At 42.1% G+C, this 16,192-nt stretch overlaps 1 protein-coding gene across 2 annotated transcripts in view; it reads right to left on the bottom strand.

The window, feature by feature from the left end:
- LOC109876156 (speckle-type POZ protein-like A) overlaps window positions 1-11,404 on the bottom strand; it is a 63,435-nt gene extending 52,031 nt beyond the window's left edge. The window contains exon 1 of one of the 2 annotated variants that reach the window (XM_031805911.1): window positions 11,099-11,404. The gene's annotated coding sequence lies outside the window, so the exon portion shown is untranslated. The remainder of the gene's footprint in view (window positions 1-11,098) is intronic. The other variant, XM_031805910.1, reaches the window with a different exon arrangement.
- Window positions 11,405-16,192: the final 4,788 nt, after the last annotated feature.

The raw sequence follows: 16,192 nt of genomic DNA on the forward strand, positions 1-16,192 counted from the left end.
AAAAAAAATTTAAAGAAAAAATGGTTTGATAACGAATGTAATTAGAAAACACCTAAGACGAATGTCAAATGAAAAACATAAGCAGCAAAACAACCCAGAACTACGCTATGAATACTGTGAAACTCTGAAACAGTATAAACATACATTAATTTGGAAAACCTATTTTGATAATCTATACAAAAACATCCCACAAAAAGACTTACAACATAACCAATTAGAAATTCAAGAAATATTGAACATTCTTGAATTAGTCATTATAAACCAAACTCCATTAGATTAATAACCCAACAGGAACTAAATTAAAAGCTCAAATCTATAAAACCAAAGGCTTGTGGTCTAGATAACATCAGAAATGAAATGCTGAAAAACTGCACAACTGAGTTGCAAAATGCTGTGCTTAAATTGTTCAACATGGTACTAACTTCTGGCTGCTTTACTGATGCCCGGAACCAGACATCTCCCCTATCTACTTTTTTATCCACAAAAGTGGAGACAAATCAGACCCAACAATTACAGGGGAAGTTGCGTAAACAGCCACCTGGGAAAGGTTTTCTGAAGCATTTTGAATTCAAGACTTCAAACCTTTCTTCAAGAAAGAAATGTCAATTTGGCTTTCTCCCCAACCAAGGTGTGAGACAAGGCTGCAGTTTGACCTTTTTAACATTTATATCAATGAATTAGCAGACATGTTGGACCAATTTCAGCCCCAGGACTGAACTATTTGAGGTAGAGAGGTAAAATACCTGCTATATGCTGAAGATTTGGTTCTTATATCACCAACCAAAGGTCTTCAACAGAACCTTAACATTCAGCAATATTGCCATAACTGGGCCCTGGCAGAAAATTATTTTCCAGAAAACGTCAGAAACACAAATATAAATTCACCCTGAACAACACCATTACCGAACACACAAAAAATGACTCATTCCTTAGTCTGACCACATGTGCATGGGGAAACTTTAATATGGCAGTGATTTAAAAAATAAACCAATTAACCTTTATTTAACCAGGCAAGTCAGTTAAGAACAAATTCTTATTTACAATGACGGCCTACACCGGCCAAACCCGGACGACGCTGGGCCAATTGTGCACCACCCTATGGGACTCCCAATCACGACCGGTTGTGATACAGCATGGATTGGAACCAGGGTGTCTGTAGTGACGCCTCTAGCACTGAGATGCAGTGCCTTAGACCGCTGCACCACTCTGGAGCCCAGTCAATGCACTGAAGAAAAAGCCTGCAGAGCATTGTATGAAATTATAAAAAATCAACAAACCATTTGGAATTTGGATCAAAATATTTGAGAGTGTAATCCTACCTCACTACCTCAAAGGAAGTGAGGTTTGGGGGCCACTCAATAAACTGGACTTTAAAATGTGGGACAAACATCCAATTGAAGCCCTACATGCAGAATTCTGTTGGAAAATCCTAAAGAAGTCCAAAGAAATACACCAACTAATGCATGTAGGGCAGAATTGGGACCCTTTCCAGTGGTAATGAAAATGCAGAAAAATATTGGAAAGATGAAACAAAATCCCAAAGCTGACTAAATTGCTATTTGGCACTAAACAGAGAATATGAATTGGCTGATTAGCTCTACTCTGTCAGAGATAGGAAGCAGATACAGATCCTTACCAAGTACAGGCTGAGTGACCACCAATTGGCAATAGAAACCGGCAGACATAAAAAGACACGGCTCCCCAAAGAGGAGCGTGTATGTGGTCACTGCCGAACAGGGGAGATGGAAACAGAGATACACTTTCTCCTTTACTCTGAGAAATATTCCTCACCAAGAGATTCATTATTCACAGAAATAAATACATTTATTCCACATTTTAACTTATTAAACCCAGAGGAAAAACTAAAAATACTCATAGGCGAAGGAGCAATGGCTCCTATGTAATAAGACTTAAGATTTCCTGGGGTAATAGTGTAAGAAATAATACATAAAAAAATCAAAATACTGCATAGTTTCCTAAGAACGCAAAGCGATGTGGCAATCTCTGTCGGCGCCGGAAGTCTGGTACAGCCACCTGGTTTCTTCACGCATCGCGCCGACAGAAGCAAACATCTCTCTGGTAAGAAGAAGGGCGGGGGTGTATGCCTTATGAGTAGTGGTGTGATCATAACAACATACAGGAACTCAAGTCCTTGTGTTCACCAAGAATTCATTACAATCAAATGCCGACCACATTATCTACCCCCACCACATATCCTGAGGCTGCAATTATTGTAGCTGGGGATTTTAACAAGGCTAATCTGAAAACAAGGCTCCCTAAATTTGAATCAGCATATCGAATGTGCGACCAGGAAACTTAGGAAACTATGCAGTATTTTGATTCTGGATCATTGTTACTCTAACTTCCGCGACGCATACAGAGCCCTCCCTCGCCCTCCATTCGGTAAATCTAACCACGACTCCATTTTGTTGCTCCCAGCCTAAAGACAGAAACTGAAACAGGAAACGCCCATTCTCAGGTCTGTTCAACGCTGGTCCGACCAATCTGATTCCACGCTTCAAGATTGCTTCGATCACGTGGACTGGGATATGTTCCGGATAGCGTCGAACAACAACATTGATGTATACGCTGATTCGGTGAGCGAGTTTATTAGCAAGTGTATCGGTGGTGTTGTGCCCACGGCGACTATTAAAACCTTCCCCAACCAGAAACAGTGGATTGATGGCAGCATTTGCGCAAAACTGAAAGCTCAAACCACTGCTTTTAATCAGGGCAAGGTGACCAGAAACATGACCGAATACGAACAGTGTAGCTATTCCCTCCACAAGGCAATCAAACAAGCTAAGCATCAGTATAGAGACAAAGTAGTCGGAATTCAACGGCTCAGACACGAGAGGTATGTGGCAGGGTCGACAGTCAATCATGGACTACAAAAAAGAAAACCAGCCCTGTCGCGGACCCCGATGTCTTGCTCCCAGACAGACTAAATAGCTTTAATCTGACACGACAGGTAGATTAACAAAAGGCTAAGCTGTGTTTTCATATATTGCACTTGTGATTTCATGAATATAAATATTTGTAGTCATATTTATTGAATATAGCGCTATGCTATTCAGCGGTTGTTGATGACACTTATCCCGATATCGGGATTGCAGCCATAACAAGTTAAACAATGCCACTTTATATAATGTTTACATACCCTACATTACTCATCTCATATGTATATACTGTACTCTATACCATCTACTGCACCATGTCTATGCCGTTCGGCCATCACTCATCCATATTTGTATGTACATATTCTTATTCATTCCTTTACACTTGTGTGTATAAGGTAGTTGTTGTGAAATTGTTCGATTACTTGTTAGATATTACTGCATGGTCGGAACTAGAAGCACAAGCATGTCGCTATGCTCACATTAACATCTGCTAACCATGTGTATGTGACAAATAAAATGTTATTTGATTTGTGATTATTATTCCAAATAGTAGTGGTATGGGTATTAGGGGTGATGGTAATGATAGCAGTTTAGTGATGGTGGTGGTAGTAGTAGTAATGATGATGGTAGTTTTAGTACTTATGTAATGGTGAGGATGACAGTTTCATTTTCCATGTTTAGCTTTTTATATATTATATTTCTACTATTGACTGTTACCATTTTTTATTATTATTATTATTATTATTATTATTATTATTATTAACTACCATTTTATTTTATTATTTGTTATACTTTATTATTTTATTACAATGTATATTGTATACATTGTTGTTATTAGAGGTTGACCGATTAATCGTAATGGCAGATTAATTTGGGCCAATTTCAAGTTTTCATAACAATTGGAAATCGGTATTTCTGGGCGCCGATATGCCGATTAAAAAAATCTATATATATTTTGAATACCTTTATTTAACTAGTTAAGTCAGTTAAGAACACGTTCTTATTTTCAATGACGGCCTAGGAACGGTGGATTAACTGCCTCGTTCAGGGGCAGAACGACAGATTTTCACCAATTACTTGACACATTGGAAGGAAATGACAAAAAAACAGAGCAGGCTATAATGCTATTTGGCCCTAAACAGAGAGTACACAGTGTCAGAAAACCTGACCACTGTGACTGACCCAAACATAAGGAAAGCTTTCACTATGTACAGACTCAGTGAGCATAGCCTTGATATTGAGAAAGTCCGCCGTAGACAGACATGGCTCTCAAGAGAAGACAGGCTATGTGCTCAATGCCCACAAAATGAGGTGGAAACTGAGTTGCACTTAAACTCCTGCCCAATGTATGACCATATTATAGACACGTTTTACTCAAATTACACAGACCCACAAAGAATTTGAAAACAAACCCGATTTTGATAAACTCTAATATCTACTGGGTGAAATTCCAGTGTGCCATCACTGCAGCAAGATTTGTGACCTGTTGCCACAAGAAAAGGGCAACCAGTGAAGAACAAACACCATTGCAAATACAACCCATATTTATGCTTATTTATTTTCCCTTTTGTACTTTAAGCATTTGTACATCGTTACAACACTTGTAATGTCTTTATTCTTTTGAAACTTCTGTGAGTGTAATGTTTACTGTTAATTTTTATTGTTTATTTCACTTTTGTATATTATCTACCTCACTTGCTTTGGCAATGTTAACACGTTTCCCATGCCAATAAAGCCCTTTGAATTGAATTGAGAGACAGACAAAGAGAAGTCATGCAGTTGAACAGCTCCTTCCATGTTATAACTTTCTGGTTAACAAGATTAAATTCGCAAAAAATATATAGTTAGTCAAACTGTACAACCGAAGATCAACCCAGGAGAAAAATATTGGTCTTTTAACTCACTCTCTGTCAATCTTCATCGTGCTAGCTAGCCAAATCAAATCTGTCAGCTAGCTTAGCGTCTAGCTCCAACTGTTTACTGCTGGTAACCATAGCAACATGGCCACAGGCAGCAGCAGCAGAAACTGAGACTTTCCCCCCTTAAAAAAAAAATATATCCATCAGAAATCAAATCAGAGAAGGGAAGAATCCATTTTAAACACAGAATTCAGAGGGAGAAGCCAGAAACTTTGTTTGCCAACTGCTCACAAAACAGGACTGTTACAAACCTGTTATTTTACACAGACAACACTACTGCCTGGCATACAGCTGTAACCAGGCATTTCAGCTATACCACAAAGAAAGGCCTCTGCAAGGGAAGGCAAATCCACACGTTTGAGGACAGCGATAAGGACCAGGAAAACAGGTTTCTGACAGTAAACATGTATCAGAATGGCACTGTCATGGTCCAGGGCAGTGGGGCTGCACTCAGCTCTTTTGTGCAGGACTTCCCCACCCTGGGATAGATGGAGGAAACCAAAAAGGACAAGGACAGCACCCCTGGCTCTGTTAGAGGTATGGGTTACTGAGCTGAAGGAGCAGTCCCCGCAGCTACAACACCTCCAGACTGCTGAGAGACAGGCTGGCTCTGTTAGAGGTATGGGTTACTGAGCTGAAGGAGCAGCCCCCCAGCTACACCACCTCCAGACTGTTCACCTATTGCTCACCTCTTGGCCACAGTACAGTAGATTACAGACATTGACCCTTTCTCTCTCAGCTCATTCACCATGAAGCCACTAACACTGTCTGATCACAGCAAAATGACGTTGTTCCTCAAAAGAACAGACATGGACACAACCACACATTCACAGCCCAGTAAGCTGTACAACATCAGAAATTCACACAGATGGGCCCAAAACAGCACAGAAGAATAACAGAAAGCAACCTGTAACCAAAAAAAACAGAACACTATCCAACCAAAAGCAGAGACCCAAATAATGGTGAATTACACCTTCAGTACTGTGAGACTTTAAAACTCTATAAACGTACATTCAGAACCAAAAAAAGCAAGAAAGCACGCAGGGCAATCTACACCATGAAAAAACAAATTCAAATACCTATTAATACCTACTAAAACAAGACTAAAACACCCCATTGATACCCTGCATGCAGAGCTCTATAAGATTCTCCTACATGTCCAGAGGAAAACTACAAACAATTAGGCCAATATCCACTAATAATAAAGACTCAAAAAAAAGCTATTCAGTTTTGGAAACATCTAAAATACAGTGACCCCCTCTCATATCATTACCAAGTCCTGCAATGCCAAGAGCTGAGCAAAGAAAAGAGTCCTCTCATCCAGCTGGTCCTGGGACTGAGTTCACAAACCTGTTCTACTAACACACAGAAGCCTCAGGACCAGAACATCCAATCAATCAGAATAATCCAAATTACAACATAGTCAACAAAGAAAATACATTACTTATTGGGAAACACAAGCACAAAGCAAAATGCAGTGCTATCTGGCCCTAAATTGACAGTACACCGTGGCAAACTATTTGACCATGGTTACTGAACAAAACCTAAACAAAGTACAGGCTCAGTGAGCACAGCCTTGAAAACATGGCTCCCTGTAGAGGAAAGGCTGTGCAACCACTGCAAACTCCCACTAGTCCATGCCTTCACCAATCCAATTCTTTCAGATGTGGAAAGTAGTGAACGAATGCACACTTTGGGTGAAAGGAGTTAATATTGGGATGTACCCCTAATCTCAACTGTCTCCTCAGCATCTAGCTAGTTGTTTCATGGCCTGTCTCCTTAGCATCTAGCTAGTTGTTTCATGGCCTGTCTCAACTTTCTCCTCAGCATCTAGCTAATTGTTTCATGGCCTGTCTCCTTAGCATCTAGCTAGTTGTTTCATGGCCTGTCTCCCTAGAATCTAGCTAGTTGTTTCATGGCCTGTCTCCTTAGCATCAAGCTAGTTGTTTCATTGCTTGTCTCCTTAGCCTCTAGCTAGTTGTTTCATGGCCTGTCTCCTCAGCATCTAGCTAGTTGTTTCATGGCCTGTCTCCTTAGCATCTAGCTAGTTGTTTCATGGCCTGTCTCCTTAGCATCTAGCTAGTTGTTTCATGGCCTGGCTCCTTAGCATCTAGCTAGTTGTTTCATGACCTGTCTCCTCAGCATCTAGCTAGTTGTTTCATGGTCTGTCTCAACAGACCTGCCACAACTCTAGATATGCCTGGAAGACAACACTGATTCTGCTAGACTATTGCACCTGTTACTTTCTAACTTCTGTTTCTTATTTGCCAGTACATACTATTTTAATTTAGAGTGAGACAGTAATACAAATACACATTAATGTGAATAACTGGATAAATGCATAGTGACATATTTGCTAACATTGCTAAGAAATTGTGAACTACAGATCTAAAATGAGGATAAGTTGTTAAGAAATCAGACCTGGCCCCTTACTTTTTTCAATCTTTACTAACGAGTAGCCAGTGTGTCTGTGTATGCAGATGACTCAACTCTATACACGTAGCTACTAAAGCAACTGAAATGACTGCAACACTTAAAGAGCTGCAGTTAGTTTCGGAATAGGTAGCAAGGAATAAGTTAGTCCTAAATATTTCCAAAACTAAAAGCATTGTATTTGGGAAAAATCATTCACTAAACCCTAAACCTCAACTGTATCTTGTAATGAATAACGTGGAAATTGAGCAAGTTGAGGTGACATAACTGCTTGGAGTAACCCTGGATTGTAAACTGTCATGGTCAAAACATGTTGATACAACAGTAGCTAAGATGGGGAGAAGTCGGTCTATAATAAAGCGCTGCTCTGTCTTCTTAACAACATTATCAACAAGGCAGGTCCTACAGGCCCTAGTTTCTACCTTCTTAACAACACTATCAACAAGGCAGGTCCTACAGGCCCTAGTTTCTACCTTCTTAACAACACTATCAACAAGGCAGGTCCTACAGGCCCTAGTTTCTACCTTTTTAACAACATTATCAACAAGGCAGGTCCTACAGGCCCTAGTTTCTACCTTCTTAACAACACTATCAACAAGGCAGGTCCTACAGGCCCTAGTTTCTACCTTCTTAACAACACTATCAACAAGGCAGGTCCTACAGGCCCTAGTTTCTACCTTCTTAACAACACTATCAACAAGGCAGGTCCTACAGGCCCTAGTTTCTACCTTCTTAACAACACTATCAACAGGGCAGGTCCTACAGGCCCTAGTTTCTACCTTCTTAACAACACTATCAACAAGGCAGGTCCTACAGGCAACAGTTTCTACCTTCTTACAACACTATCAACAGGGCAGGTCCTACAGGCCCTAGTTTCTACCTTCTTAACAACACTATCAACAAGGCAGGTCCTACAGGCCCTAGTTTCTACCTTCTTAACAACACTATCAGCAAGGCAGGTCCTACAGGCCCTAGTTTCTACCTTCTTAATAGCACTATCAACAAGGCAGGTCCTACAGGCCCTAGTTTGGTCGCACCTGGACTACTGTTCAGTTGTGTGGTCAAGTGCCACAATGAGGGACTTGGGAAAATTGCAATTGGCTCAGAACAGTGCAGCATGGCTGGCCCTTAAAAGTACAGGGAGAGCTAACATTAATGACATGCATGTCAATCTCTCCTGGCTCAAAGTTGAAGAGAGATTGACTTCATCATTACTTGTTTTTGCAAGCTGAATGTACCAAGCTGTCTGTTTAAAATACACCCACGCATACCCCAAAAGACATGTCACCAGAGGTCTCTTCCCAGTCCCCAAGTCCAGAATAGACTATGGGAGGCGCACAGTACTACATAGAGCCATGACTACATGGAACTCTATTCCACATCAGGTAACTGATGGAAGCAGTAGAATCAGATCAAATAAAAACATAAAATACACCTTATGAAACAACGGGGAGTGTGAAGAGACACAAAAGTACATGCATATGCACACATTGTGATATTGTTGTATGGTGGTATCAAACAGTTTGTATTGTAGATATGTAGTAATGTAATAATTGTATATGATGTACTGTTTTATCCTTTGTTTTATATGTAATGTAAGTATTTTAACATGTTTGGACCCCAGGAAGAGTAGCAGCTAATGGGAATCCATAATAAACACCAGGAAGAGTAGCAGCTAATGGGAATCCATAATAAACACCAGGAAGAGTAGCTGCTAATGGGAATCCATAATAAACACCAGGAAGAGTAGCTGCTGCCTTGACAGGTACTAATGGGGATCCATAATAAACACCAGGAAGAGTAGCAGCTAATGGGAATCCATAATAAACACCAGGAAGAGTAGCTGCTGCCTTGACAGGTACTAATGGGGATCCATAATAAACACCAGGAAGAGTAGCTGCTAATGGGAATCCATAATAAACACCAGGAAGAGTAGCTGCTGCCTTGACAGGTACTAATGGGGATCCATAATAAACCCCAGAAAGAGTAGCTGCTAATGGGGATCCATAATAAAACCCAGGAAGAGTAGCAGCTAATGGGAATCCATAAATCATCCCAGGAAGAGTAGCTGCTAATGGGAATCCATAATAAACCCCAGGAAGAGTAGCTGCTACCTTGGCAGGAACTAATGGGGATCCATAATAAACCCCAGGAAGAGTAGCTGCTGCCTTGACAGGAACTAATGGGGATCCATAATAAACCCCAGGAAGAGTAGCTGCTACCTTGGCAGGAATTAATGGGGATCCATAATAAACCCTAGGAAGAGTAGCTGCTACCTTGGCAGGAACTAATGGGGATCCATAATAAACCCCAGGAAGAGTAGCTGCTGCCTTGGCAGGGATCCCCATGTCATGCTATTTATGGTATCCTATGTGTGCACCTCTCAGGCAGTATGATCTAATTAATAGGAATGACTCAGTCTTCCCTAGAAACTAGTTCATCACTGTGCTTCATGGTCCAGTCTGGAGGCCCCACTCTGAGGACAGAACATTCAGACATTTGTTGGAACCAATCAACAATTAGTTTGATATAAAACTAATGGGCTCCCAAGCGGCACAGCGGTCTAAGGAACTGGTTCGATTCCAGGCTGTATCACAACCGGAGTGATTGGGAGTCCCATAGAGCTGCGCACAATTGGCCCCAGCGTCATCCGGGTTTGGCCAGGGTAGACCGTCATTGTAAATAATAATTTGTTCTTAACTGACTTGTCTTGTTAAATAAAGGTTACAAAACCCTTTGCTGTCTGACCCTGAACTGAAGTGTCTTTCAAATAGCAGCACTGACCTGATATGGCCACAGATCAAGCAATACCCAGATAATAGCCAACAGAAATTGTCAGAATACGTTAATTCTATTCCATGTATGTTAGCATTTTGTTTATGATGATGTAGCTATGACTTACTGTCAAATGGCACAGCTAGTCTGATACTCTTGAGCTAGCTAACTAACTAGCTGAAGTTAGTTCTCAAAATGAGCCACGTTTACCTTGATCATCAGGCATCCCACATGTAACTATTTTTGGGGGGCTTTATTAATGTAATTTGATGTGACTCATTTTACTATATATAATGCCACATATTTCAGCAAAACTAGCTAATGTTAGCTAGCTAGTCGAGGAGCATTGCTAGCCAGACAGCGACCGGTCTTTTTTTGTTTTTATCAGTAGTGAAATATCAACTGTGAAGAACGAGGTATTGTCTGTCCGTCTACGATTAATTTGACACAATGAGCCAGAAGATGTCCTTGGTTTGGCCCAGATTCGGTTCTGATGTTTTTGTTGACTAACAACGTTAACTGGTTTTGAAGTTAACCAACGAGATTCAAAATAGCTAACTAGCCAGTGTCCTCAATAACAAGTTAAAGGGCTGTTGATACGGGCTGTTAGCTAGCTGGTGAAGCTGTATTCTGCCTTGCTAGGTAGAAAGATAGTAAACCAGTTAATTAGTTAAATAACTAGTAACAATACCATGATGGTATAACTCATGGATAACTAAATGGAAACTCTAGCTAGCTAACAAGGTTGCTCTGCTTGACCAGGCCTGGTTAACCAAGTTAGCTTGCGATAGCTAAAATCAATGGTCAATATCAAGCACCGTTTAGAAACAAAAGGCCCCTCACCGTAATATATATATATATTTTAAACCCACTGGTGTTGCCAACTATCATCGTACAAGTTGGTTCGAGATGCTAAAAAAAGTCATGATTGAAATGAACTACAAGGCATGTTTGCGCATATTGTTTTAGAAATACATCGGCGTCCAACGACATGTTTATTCTTTGAGGGGAAAACATAGTACTGGTAGCTAGCTAGCTACGGGAAATGGAAAAATATGTTTAACTACGAACCTTTCATTTCCATGCTTCCACTAAAAGGCAACGAATCGTATCTCAGCCGTTCATTTCCACCATCAGTTATTTAACTAGCTAAACAATGGAAAACTGCGTTGTAACCATTCTCAGGCTCAGTGCTATGTAAAAACGTATATGTTTTTCAGAGTCTAACATCATAGGCTACTTTACTAGGTAGGTGGAGGCAGATTAGTAAGCAGCTTCCCAGATAACAAAAAAATGTCCTCTCGCTTGCTATTTGCCGCTTTCCTTACGCCCAGGTCAACATCAAGTCTCGGACCACCTGTCTCAAACCCAGTCTCTACCCCAAGCCACAAGACTGCCCCAACAGCTGAACCCTGGGCTGACTCCTGCACCCTACCACACACTTATTAACATTTATTCATATTCTTTACACACTGAAGTCAGTTTTGTCTACCTGACCAATGCAATAGTTCTGTCACCTTACTGCACTACTAATGTATATACTTACATATAATATCATTATATGCTGCAACTGCATTGTACTGAGGGGCACAACTTTCATTGGGGATGGGGGACATGACCACCCCAACCATATTCTGAAATTTCATTTTTGTCCCTCCCAGTTTTATCATGCAGTGATATAAAATGCGGCATCGGTGTGCTTTAGGTTGTGTTGAGGAGTCGACTCCAAAATAATCGATTCCTCAACTCCTTTGCTGGTAGACTAGCATTTCTGGGCATCAAGCTTGACTCCTAAGATTCAGTATTTTTGCAAAGGAGGAAACTATTTGCCGCAGTCTACTTCGGGCTCCCGAGTGGTGCAGCGGTCTAAGGCAATGCATATCAGTGTTAGAGGGGTCACTACAGAACCAGGTTCGACTCCAGGCCGTATTACAACGGGTTTGGCTGGGGTAGGCTGTCACTGATTTGGCTAGTTAAATAAATAAACACAAACTATCTCATCTTTCACAGCAAAGAGTGAGCTAGCGAGGGAGGGGGTAGGGGCATAGGTAGGTGTGTCAACCACCAGGCTGAACTGTGCATCATTAATCAAATGATTTAGGGTATAGACTACAATAATGTTGTATTTTGCAATTTCTTGGCTTGCAATGTCTAAAGTAGGGACTATCAATGAGGAGGCTGAGCTATTCTACCTGCAACAGACCGAAGACCAAACACACACGAAAACCCTGGCTGGCTGTTGATGTCCTAAATTAGGGCTCTCAAAACCTGTTCCTGGAAAGCTACCTTCCTGTAGGTTTTTGCTTCACCCCCAGTTGTAACTAACCTGATTCAGTTTATCAACCATCATTATTTAATATATTTTAACATTTCAATTTTTTTTCTATATAATTTTGCCTAACAGGGTGGAAATGTATGAGTGGGACATACAAACTAACAACATGAAACATGGACAAATACAAGGCCTTCTGAAAGTATTCAGACCCCTTGACCTTTTCCACACTTATCCAAGATGGCGTAGCAGTCTTTGTCCTGTCGTGTCCCTTGTATATATATTTTTCTTTGCATATCTTTTAAAAGTATTTTCCTAAACCTCAACTTCTAAATACTCTCCTGCAACCCGCCTCACCTAAACGTTGTTTTTTTCTAAAGTATTTCTATTTACTTCGGATCTGGAATCCCTCAACTGAAGCTAGTAACTAACTACCTACCAGCTATCAGTCAGCAAACTACTGCTAGCGGTCATCAGCTAACCTTTAGCTCAGAAAGCTCTCACCAGTTCGTACAATCGTGACTCAAACCAGAGCATAATGGACCTATTTTTTTCTCTCCCCATATCCCCGGATTCCTACCGCAAACTCTGAACATTTTCATCTGGATCTTCGCAACTAGCTAACCGCAATCCCGGGTGACTATTAGCCTGAAGCTAGCCTGGCTAGGGCTCCTGGGCTACAATATCTGGACCCCTCCTACTGCCGGTACGGGACACGGAACCCCGCCGATCCTCTACGACTGGAATACCGACATAATCTGCCCGAGGATTCCTCAGGCACAACGTCCGCTGAAGGCCCATTCTGCTAACCGCGGCCTGCTAGCTACCTAGAGCTACTTGGAACCTTACTAATCCATGACTGGTCTATCGACGTCACCGAACGAAGAGGCAAAAACAGACATACCTTACTTTAAAAAGCTAGCCTTAGCTTTCCTAACTGCCTGTGTATATTTGTTCCTAACTTTCCTGAAAAGTTGAATATCACGGGTGCTATTCGATGCTATTGCAGAATGCCACAGGATGTTTTCGTGCTGGTCAAGGGCAGTCAGGTCTGGAGAGAACCAAGGGCTATATCTGTTCCTGGTTTTAAAAAAATTGAAAGGGGCATGCTTATTTAAGATGGTGAGGAAGGCACTTTCAAAGAATGACCAGGCATCCTCTACTGATGTGATGAGGTCAATATCTTTCCAGGATACCCGGGCCAGGTCGATTAGAAAGGCCTGCTCGCTGAAGTGTTTTAGGGAGCGTTTGACAGTGATGAGGGGTGGTCTTTTGACCGCAGACCCGTTACGGATGCAGGCAATGAGGCAGTGATCGCTGAGATCTTGGTTGAAAACAGCAGAGGTATATTTGGAGGGCAAGTTGGTTAGGATAATATCTATGAGGGTGCCCGTGTTTACAGATTTGGCGTTGTACCTGGTGGGTTCATTGATAATTTGTGAGAGATTGAGGGCATCAAGCTTAGATTGTAGGATGGCCGGGGTGTTAAGCATGTCCTAGTTTAGGTCATCTAGCAGCACGAGCTCTGAAGATAGATGGGGGGGCAGTCTGTTCATTAATGGTGTCTTTGGCACAGCTGGGGGCAGAGGGTGGTCTACACTAAGCGGCAACAGTGAGAGACTTGTTTCTGGAAAGGTGGATTTTTAAAAGTAGAAGCTCGAATTGTTTGGGTACAGACCTGGATAGTAAGACAGAACTCTGCAGGCTATCTCTGCAGTAGATTGCAACATCGCCCCCTTTGGCAGTTCTATCTTGTCGGAAAATTTTATAGTTAGGGATGGAAATTTCAGGGTTTTTGGTGGTCTTCCTGAGCCAGGATTCAGACATGGCTAGGACATCCGGGTTGGCAGAGTGTGCTAGGGCAGTGACTCGGGTGATGAAGATGGAAATCTTGATTTCTAAGCAAGCAAGAAATCTCCTCACTGAAAATCTCGCTCCGTACTCAAGACCTCTATCTGCAAACCATGACAGATAAGTCAAACCATGACAAACAAGCTCGGAATGAACACCCACAAGCTTACTATCATAGGCTTCGTTCAGCTTACTTTGGCCTACTCACTGAAACAGGCATCTAAGACCTGTTACCATTTAAACAGATGTTCCTGTCGAACATGTATCCCACCTTCATTACCTACTTGGACCCTGCAGCCCATGTTGGCTTGACTATCTTACAACTCAGAGAGCTTGCAAGCACATCTTTTGAGGCATCAAAAGCTCGCAATGCCAAGAGCCCTGACCACTCGGTTTTGAAGTTTGACCAGGAGCACTCACTCCAGTTAGAGGGTGAATTATCAGGTATTTGAGCATTAAGAGATGACGCGCAACAACAGTTTCTAACATGAAACCATGATTCCAATAACCTCCGCGGTCGAAATAGCTGTAAAATACGTCGCCATCAAAATGACTACCGCTTCAATCGACCTGTTCACTACGTTCCTGCACCCAACCCACACAAAGTGTCAGAGCACAAGGGTAACAAAGGGTTGAAGAATGATCAAAACGTAGACCAATGTTCTCCAGAAGATCCACTACGTGAAGAACTAAAGCGAGAAACATTCGAGAAAGGGTAAAAGATAAGTCACAAGGACTAGACGGGGAATTACCGGACACCAGGTCCGCAGGAATTAACACCCATAGCAAGGACGTTAAAATTCAAATCTCTCCCGCTCTCACTCGAGACCCTATCCAGGGCCCGCTTGATCAAGAAACAAGACCACAGGCTTTGTCTATAGACTCTGAAACAAAGGTTGCGAAGAAAAAGCACAAACGCTTCGTTAAAGCCAAGCCCACTCAAAATCTGAAAAGTCGATCTGCTTCCACCTTGAACAGAATTGACACATCACGTCGTTGTGAACGACCACTCCACTTTGTGGGGAATATGTCCACTAAACACGAATCGAAACGACCATACCTGGAAACAGATGATGATCTCAAATAGGCTTTGAAACCAACTAAACGTTGGTTAAAAGTGGAACGATGCGACACTACACTTCGAGGGGTCACTCAGACTACCTTGTCTCTCACATTGAGAGTCATGCTGAAACTACACTTCAAAAACGTATCCCTCGTTCACCCTGTGTATGTTACCAGCCTCGAAACTGTAACCCTGCTACTTGGAGCAGACTTGATGGATCGGTTACTCCCATTGATGGATTGGAAAACCAACCAGGAATGGTCACAGTCCACCGTGCCTCCTCCACTGACCACACTGTCTTCCCCCAACGCTAGCTGCAACGCAGTCATTCATGAGGAGTATCTCTTAAAAGCACCCCTTGGGAAAAATACTTTTAGAAACCTCTTGGGGCAGAATCCGATCCAAGGAGATATTACGATATCTCGACACATTCCATCAGCCAATCTGATTGACCATTCCTGTCATGATTTCGAGCCAGCTGTCTCTGTGAATGAGCAACTTCCCTCCTCCTTGCAGTCATGCAATACGGTAGTTGAGATGAACTTCTCTTTCCCTTCGGACACTTCTGCAAGCACTGCGGCCTTCTCAGCAAGAAAAACATTGATGCGCAGAGTATACTCTGCTTCCGATGATACATCTTCCGCTTTGTGGGGGACTGTCAACCCTTACAATGACACTAATGGCATCAGTCCAGCAACTGACCCGATGACTCCCACTGGTGAAACACTTTGCGATATCACAGACCGATATCCTCGTCTCAGTTTGCAGGTACTGAAGAGGTTGCCACACGCGGACGCGGTGGTGACTGACAGACCTCGACAGCCAATGAGGGTGTTGAAGCACAAACACCAGGAGATTTGGTTGAAAGGTTACAGCCACTCTCATAATAACGCAGCCACTGACAGCTCATACATAGTGTTCGAACCTTTCGTTTGCGCCTCGGATACCAACACCACATGCTGGTGGAGGGGTCCCGAGA

This window comes from Oncorhynchus kisutch, linkage group LG26 (assembly GCF_002021735.2).
Source record: "Oncorhynchus kisutch isolate 150728-3 linkage group LG26, Okis_V2, whole genome shotgun sequence".
NCBI lineage: Eukaryota > Metazoa > Chordata > Actinopteri > Salmoniformes > Salmonidae > Oncorhynchus > Oncorhynchus kisutch.